Genomic DNA, 8,957 nt, shown 5'->3' on the forward strand with positions numbered 1-8,957 from the left:
ACATTAAGTTTTCAAGTGCATAAGTAGCCACTGGAATCACAGTTAAATTTGCTTCCACCCACAACCCCCCACACCAAAATCTGAAATGAAGTCCCTGCAGGAAGTTATGGGAAGGTGGAGAAAACTCAATAAGTGAAGAGGGGAGAAGAGCGGGTGACCCAGGCAGAGTCTTCGGGGGAAGAAATGGGGCAGTGGGTGGGACCTGAAAGGTCCAGTTACCCACAGTTAGAAATGTGGCCACCCTATGAATGCACAGAGGCCGATTCTGCAGTTTGCCATGCTGACACAGCACAGTGTGGTCAGGAAAGTGATTCACAGAAGAGGGCCCAGGGCCGTGTCACCAGCCAGCTCTGCACAGAGATTGCTCTGAGAGCCAGAGCACCAACGTTAGGTCCCTTTATGAGTAAAGAGCCGGAGCAGTCTGTCCTGGATCTGTTTGGTCCTCATCCCATAGATGATGGGATTTAGCATGGGGGGCACCAGGAGGTACACGTCGGTCATGAGAATGTGGAAATGCAAGGCAACATAGTGCTCATAACGGTGTGTGAGGGAGGAGAAGAGACATGAAATGTAAAGGGCTAAGATGGCACAGAAGTGGGAGCTGCAGGTCCTGAATGTCTTGAGCCAGGTGTCCTTTGTGGGGAGGCGGAAGATGGCCCTGAGGATCTGGGTGTAGGACACAGCGATAAAAAGCGCATCCAGACAAGTCACAAAGAATACGACAAAGAGGCTGTAGTAACTACTGACATGGATGTTGCCGCAGGCCAGCTTCACCATAGCAATGTACTCACAGTGCGTGTGGAGGATGATGTTCGTTCTGCAATATGGCCACAGTCTTGCCAGGAAGGGAGTGGGCAGTGCGAGCATGCTTGCACGCAGCACCACGACCAAGCCAATCTTGGTCACCACGGGATTTGTCAGGATGGTGGTAGAATGTCTCAGGGGATGGCAGATGGCCACATAGCGATCCAAAGCCATGGCTACCAGGATCCCAGACTCCATAGCTGAGAAGCAGTGAATGAAGTACATCTGGGTGAGGCAGACACTGAAATTGATCTCCCTGGAATTGAACCAGAAGATGCTCATTGTCTTGGGCAGGATGGATGTAGTCAGGACCAGGTCAGAGACAGCCAGCATGCAGAGGAAATAGTACATGGGCCCATGGAGGCTTTGTTCCATCTTCACGATGAATAGGATGGTGAAGTTCCCCGAGAAAACTATGATGTACATGGTGCAGAAGGGGATGGAGATCCAGATATGGGCTGTCTCCAGGCCAGGAATGCCCAGCAGGATGAAGGTGGAGGGGTTGATGGAATCAGTTTTGTTGAAATCTGACATGGAGTAGAGGAGAAGGTGTACAAATGTGTGGCAGAACGGTGTCTCCTACATGTACCGTACGTTCCCCTGACTTCCAGTATGTGCCCAAGCTCTAGGGTAGTGGTTGCAGTAAATATTCCTGGATGGAGAGACAATGTTAATATGAGACACTGTATGCCCTCCTGGAGGTGTTCTCATGGGTGAAGCAGATTTGTCACTCTTCACACTGATAAATGACATTTTCATAATTCAGAGAAATGAATTATGAACAACTGACCCTACTAATGCCAATTCCAAATATGATGGTGCTCCATGCCTCAATAATTCCTACACATTATGGTGTGGGAAAACTGAATGGGCACCAGCTGGAAACACAGGTGTGGACAGTGGCATTCCATCATTCTTCTTTAATGCATTGAAACCCAGGGTACAGGGTCTATGCTGTAGGGATTTCCACATTCACCCAGTTGCTCACAATCTGAGTATGAAAAATTCCAAACCTTTTTGAAGACATGTGACATGGGAAACATCCCAATTCGTACACACTGCAGGAAAAAATAAACATCTGTGCATCATTGATAGCAGTTCCATGGAAACTCTTGTTCATTCATAGCAGTGACTAAAACAAAGACAATGTTGGCAAATAGAAAGGGGGTTTCCAAGACAGGCATTGAGAATTAGGGAGGGTGACATAGCCTGGGACTGTTTAATTTAGAGAAGAGACAAAGAAAGGGACATATGATAGAGGAGAATAAACTAGACGATTGGAACTGATCACATTCCAATGGAGAAACAAAGACCAGTTCCCAACCAGTAATATCTATAGACACTTCGTGCTACAAAAGTGCTAAATCCCCAAAGCTGTAGGAAATTATCAGCAAAACTGATTGGGAGGACAAATATAGACAGGGAAATAAGAATAAAAACTGGGAGTTCTTTAAGATAAGTTTTTTAGAGAGCTAAAAATCTTCTTTTCCACAATCAAAAAGTGCCCAACTTTGGCTAGAAACCCGGTTCAGTGGCAAACTGAAAGCAGCAATATGGGGGGTGGGTGAAGGTGGAGGAAGAATATATAACTAATGGGATGAAAGGAAAATAGATAGCAACCAATAATATGGGATGTCATGAAAATTGATAAGGGATGCAAAAAAATCAGGAAAAAATCCAAAGAAATCCTATAAAAGTTTTAGGCCAATTCCTAGAGTGCAAAAAGAAATGTGTTGCAGAAAAGGCAGAATTATTCAAGAAAGGGTTTTATTCTGCATTCGGAAAGAAGCAGTAAGAGGTGCTCATATCACATGAGTCGATGAAACAGTTTCCAGTCTATTAGCAGTCAGTGAGGGCGTTAAAGAGCAGGTATGGTAGATTCTTAGAGTTACGAACACCAGAGTTATGAACTGACCAATCAACCATACTCATTTGGTAGCAGAAGCAGACAATCAGGCAGCAGCAGAGCCCAAGAACTAGAAAAAGGTAAATACAGGACAGTTCTGTGTTAACTCTAAAGGATAAAAAAATAAAAGGGGGAAAGTTAAAAAAAAAAAGATTTGACAGGGTTAGGAAACAATGGAAAAGCTGGTCTGGGATTAGTTAATAAACACATCTAGGAATATAATTAATGCCAGTCAACAGCAGGGTTTATGGAAAACCAATCTTGTCAAATAAACCCTGTTTCATTCTTTAATGAGAGAACATTTGACTGGTCAAGAAAACTGCACAGATGCAATAGATTTTGTTTTCTCAGAGGTTTTTAATTTAGTAGGAGAAAACATTCAGATAAAAATGAACACTCTACAATGTCAGTGAAGCACACCTATGATGGATTAAAAACTGGCAGATCTCAGACTGCAGCTGCCAATGGGCCGTTGTCACCAAATGGGGCTGTTTCTAGTGGGGTTCTGTGGGATCGATTCTATGCCCGATGCTATTGAGTATTTTGATCAGTGATCTGGAAGCAAATAGACAATCACTGCAGATATAATTTGCGGACGACCCAAAGATTGGCAGAGCAGTTACAATAAGGCAGCCAGGGCAGGCTAGACCGATTGTTTTAGAGTGTTTTTATACAGTCAACAGAAAAGTTATCATCTCAGAACAGTCAATGCAGGCCCAACCCCCAGACTATGGGACAGTATCATGGAACACAGGGGCCTGAAAAGGATTTAGGGGTCACTGTGGCCAACCAACATATTATGAGCTCTCAGTGTGATGCTCTGGCGAAAAGAGTGACGTGATCCTTAGATGCATAAACAGAAGACTGGTGATTTGGAACAGAGGGAGGATTTTAACTCTGCACATGGTATTGGAGAAAAACAACTGCATCCAATTCTGGGGTCGACATTTCAAAAACGATGTTAAAAAGTTGGGAGAGACTGCAAAAAAAGAGCCGCAAAAATTATTCTAAGCTGGAGAAAACGCCTGACAGTGAGAGACTTAAAGAGCTACACCTACTTATGTTATCAAAAAGAGGATCAAGGGAGACGTTCATGAGAAGAGCAATGAGGGTTTTAATGGATTCTTTAATCTAGTGGAGAAAGGCAGAGCAAGACCCAGTGGCTGGAACCTGAAGCCAGACAAATTCCAAGGGCAAATGATTAGCACCAAGAGTAATAAAAAGGGAATAAACAGAATAACAGTGAGGATGATTAACCATTGGAACAAACTGCCAAGGGAAGTGGTGTTTTCTCGAGCGCTACATGTCAGATAAAGACTCAGTGCTTTTCTGGAAGATCTGCTTGAGGGCTTGTCCACACTTAAAAGGCTACAGCTACCGTAGGGCTTCAGTGTAGATGCTACTTACAAAGACAGCAGGGGTTCTCTCAGGCAGCACAGGTAATCCTGAGAGTTGGTAACTAGATCAGTGGAAGAATTTTCCATTGACCCCATGCTGTCTACCCTGGGGTTAGGTTGCTAAAGTAGCAGTGTGGCTTTCATTAACAGAGGCATAGCATGAGAGTCATAGGAGGTGATAGCATTTTTCTACTCGGAGCTGGTCAGGCCTCTGCTGGAGTTTTGTGCCTAGATTGGGGCAGCTGTGTATAGAAACTGATGTAGAAAAACTGGAATAGATTCAGTGGTGAGAGACAAAGCTGATCCAAGGTATGGAACACAAACCATACAAAAAAAAAAAGGCTGAGGGAACTGGGTGTGTTTAGTTTGGAAAAAGGAGACTAAAGGGAGGACATGATAAAGGTCTTTTACTTAAAAAGGTGCTACTAAAGAGGTGGCATTTACATTTACACTGTCTCATAACACATGCAAAGGGAACGTTCAATTACATTGACAGTCTGAACGTATAACACCAATAAAAGAAAAATATTTACATAATACCTATTTTGCCTGTGGAACTCCTTGCCACAGGCATTATTGGGGCAAAGAGCTTATATGAATGGGATTCACAAATGGATTGGCCAGAAATTTACCACACTGGGCATCTGCTTACAGATGAATTGTGGTTTTTTTTTAAAGTTTCAGGCATTACAATTCGATTACTTCTTGAATGAAGTGAGGAGACAAGATGTCTTGCCCATGCTGACAAATTCTTATAATTGCCGCCATGAGGAGCCCTAGCACCTCCAAGTTTTCCTGCAGACAAAAGACAGGTAACAGCCCCCTGTTAACAGCCAGAGCCCTGAGTTTGTTGAGCAAGTGAGTGCCTCAGAAAGAGATGGATACCTGTGAATTCTGAGATGGAAGTGTCTTCCCTGGGAATCCCCCTCAGGTAGCCGAGTCCCACACCTATCTCATCCAAACATCTGCAGCAACAACCTATGCTGAGAGCCGACATAGGGTCATGCACCATTTATAATACAGCTCTCTGCAATTCCAGAGGGATTCGCTCAACTTCTAGGAGAGAAGCAGCATCTGAATGTAAGCAGGCTGTCTGCACTTCTGTGCTATTTATCCAGCTTCAGGAGTAAACAGTAATTGAGGGACCTTCCCAAAGGGAGTTGAGAACTCTTGGGCTCTGTGCTGAGTCAGAGAGGAATTGGCTTCTCTGTGTGTTTATGTATCCTGAAAAAATTATAGTTAATTAGCAAGAAAACTCAAGATAATGCCTAGATCTCCCATGGTGAACAAACAAGTTAAGGACAATTTAGAAAAGCTGGACATGCACAATCCATCGGTCCAGATCTAATGCATCTAAGAGTGCTGAGGGAGTTGGCTGATGTGGTTGCAGAGCCATTGGCCGTTATCATCCAAAACTCTGAAAGGGGGTGTGACCAGACACAAACAGGGATTTTACATGCACTTCCTCCACCATGGACAGTGTCCAAGTCTCTGCTAGTAAGCTCAGGAAGAGGGTGTGATGTTGCACTCTATATGTTTATGGAAATATGCGTAGGAGTGTAAATATGACATAACTGGAATAGGCTTTATGCTAGGTAGGCAATGTAACATATCTTTGCAAAGGTTATGATCTACTGAATATATACATCCGATCTGTATGCATGTATCATTTTATATCTGAAGCTATGAGTGTGGGCTCTGTGCTTGTATTTAAAGTGTTTGCTATAGGAAACACATAAGAAAGGTTTGGCCAACATGTAATGAAGCTATTATTGAAGTAATTGACAGTACTTAACTCACAATGGACTTTGGGAGATGCCAGTCCACATCTGAGCTTTCCGGGGAATGTTCAGACTAACATGTAAACAATGACATCGACCTCCAAAAAGCTGAATCAATCATGGACCTGTGACTTGCCCAGGTGGCTACAAACTCCATTTTGTTACTCTGACTTTGCACAGAAGAACAATATGGTTTCCGCCCACAAGAGAGAGAATATAAAAGGCCCTGGAATCCCCTCCATTTTGTCTTCAGCTGGCTCAAGAGATGGCCTCTGCACCTCAAAGAGATGCCTGGAAGAAACTGGAACAAAGGACAGTACCTAGGGGGGTGAGAATGATGGCTGGACCCAGGCCATAAACTACAACATTGGTCTGAAAAGGTTTGGACCCAGACTAGGAAGGAATCTAGTCTGTGAAAGAAGCTTATTGGAACATCTCTGAGGGTGAGATTTCATCTGTACTCACTTTCCTAGTGTATTAGGCTTAGACTTGAGTGTTTTGTTTCATTTTGCTTGGTAAATTACTTTGTTCTGTCTGTTATTACTTGAAATCACTAAAATCTTCAGAGGTCGTCCCAGTACGTCAGGTGACAGTCCCAAGGGGGCCTCTCTGACTGAACTCGTCACAAACACGTCTCCTTTTCCTGCAGCATTAACAAGTTCCCTTTCTCCCTCTTCGAATCGGCCCAAAATTTTCTAGAATTTCTTTTCTTCTTAATACACTTACTAACCTCCTTTTTGTGATCCTTAGGCCTGAGAAGCGTATATTTTTCCCAGACGTCTTCAACTTTCCTTTTCAGTTTTCATATTTTCTGATTTGTATTACTTGTCATATGTTTCTCCTTTTCCCTCTTTCTTATATATACTTTTTCCTATCTAATGGCTGTCTTCAGCTGGCCACACAGTTGGGTTTTTAGCAAAAATGATCCACTTTCTTGTCTCTGGAATTATTAAACAAACTCTTCTTAAATAACTACTACTTTTTCCTCCCAATCATTTTGCTGATAATTTGCCTCAACTTTGGGGAATTAGCCATTTTGAAGCACTAGATGTCTATACATATTACCGGTTGGGAACTGCTCTCCAGTTCTTCATGTAAATGTAATCAGTTCATTTGTTTATTTTGTTCTCTTTATTATGAGCCCCATTCTTTGTCTCTTCTCTAAACTAAACAGTCACACGCTTTTCAGTCTGTCTGCATCTGGCACCATCCCCATTCTCATAACCTGTTTCAGAAACCCCCTCTCTGAGTGCTATATCCATTATAGAGACTGGGTGGCCAAACTCAGTGCATATCCAGAGCAGGTTATTCTCCATCCCATTTCTTATTCAACCAAACATTGTCTTTGCTTGGCCATGCTGTGAATGAGCAGGTGTTTCCATGGAGCTGTTATCAATTATGCCCAGCTCTTTCCCTTAAGGTGTGTTCTACTTGGGATGTTTCCCCCGGCACATGTCCTGGCAAAGCTTTCTTTTTTTTTCCAACTGTCAGATTTTGAGCAACTGGGTGAATGGGGAACTCCTTACAGTATGGACTCTCTAGTCTGGGTTTCATTGTATCAAAAAATAATAAGGGATAACCAGTATCTACACTTGTGTTTCCTGCTGGTGCCTTTCAAAGTTTTCCACATCATGATATGTAGGAATTATTAATGCACGAGGTACCATAAAATATGGAATTGGCATTAGTAGTGTCAGTTATTCACTGACACTGACAGTTATTGAGATAAACAAATATCAATAATTAAAATTTCAATTTTCAGTTTACCCCGGGTTAAGCAATCGGCTTCACCCATGGGAACAGCTTCTAGTAGCGCATTCAATGTCTCATATCAACATTGTCTCTCCATTCAGGCATTAATAATGCGACCATCATCCCAGAATCTGTGCACATGCAGGAAGTCAGGGCAACATATGGTGCATTCATGAGACAACTTTCTGCCTCAGGATTAGACAATTCTCCCATATTCCATGTCAGTGTCCAACACAACTAAGTACACCAACCCCTCCACCTTCATCCTGCTGGGAATTCCTGACCTAGAGGTCGCCCATGTCTGGATCTCCATCCCCTTCGGCACCATGTATATCATAGCCGTCCTGGGGAACCTCACCATCCTTTTCATTGTGAAGAGGGAGCCGAGCCTCCATGGGCACGTATGCTATTTCCTCTGCATGCTGGCCGTCACCGACCTGGTCCTGTCCAAATCCATCCTCCCAAAAATGCTGGCAATCTTCTGGTTCAATTCCAGGGAGACCAATTTCAGTGTCTGCCTCACCCAGATGTACTTCATTCCTCCTTCTCAGTGATGGAGTCTGGGATCTTTGTGGCTGTCTTGAACAGATAGTTAAGGGTTAATGCCTCTTTTTCCTGTAAAGGGTTAAGAAGTTCACCTAGCTTAGCTGACACCTGACCAGAGTAACCAATGGGGGAACAAGATGTTTCAAAAGGAAGGAGGGAAGTTTTCCTTTGTTTAGAGTTTCAGGTTCAGCTGGAGTGAAAAAGATCAAGGAACCAGCCTCTTATCAGAGTAGTAAGCTTTAGAAAGGGATAAATAGCTTTATGTTTCTTTTCTTTGTAACTTGTCTTGGTACCATTAAGGGAATTATCAAAATTGGGTATTTGGGTATTTTTTGCGTAACTAAGTTTTTGCCCAGGGGAACATCCTCTGTGTTTGGAATCTGTTGTCTGTGAGAGTAGCTGACATGCTAATCTCTTCCAGAGGGTTTTCTTTTACCTTTCTTTTCTTTAATTAAAAGCTTTTTTCTTAATACCTGATTGATTTTTTTCCTTGTTTTTAGTTCCAAGGGGTTTGGATCTGGATCCACCAGGAGTTGGTGGGAGAAAGGAGGGGGAATGGTTAATTACTCCTTGTTTTAAGATCCAAGGGGTTTGGATCTGTGTTCACCAGGAAATTGGTGAAGTCTCTCAAGGCTACCCAGGGAGGAAAAGTAGTACTTGTGAGTGGTGGCAGCGATACCAGATCTAAGCTGGTAATTAAGCTTAGAAGTGTCCATGCAGGTCCCCACATCTGTACCCTTCAGAGTGGGGAAGGAACCTTGACAGTGGCAA

General features: G+C 43.1%; 1 pseudogene; it reads right to left on the reverse strand.

Annotated features, from left to right (window-relative positions):
* Positions 1–387: 387 nt before the first annotated feature.
* On the reverse strand, positions 388–5,119 carry LOC127044347 (olfactory receptor 52K2-like; annotated as a pseudogene).
* Positions 5,120–8,957: the final 3,838 nt, after the last annotated feature.

This window comes from Gopherus flavomarginatus, chromosome 1 (genome assembly GCF_025201925.1).
Source record: "Gopherus flavomarginatus isolate rGopFla2 chromosome 1, rGopFla2.mat.asm, whole genome shotgun sequence".
Classification (NCBI taxonomy): domain Eukaryota; kingdom Metazoa; phylum Chordata; order Testudines; family Testudinidae; genus Gopherus; species Gopherus flavomarginatus.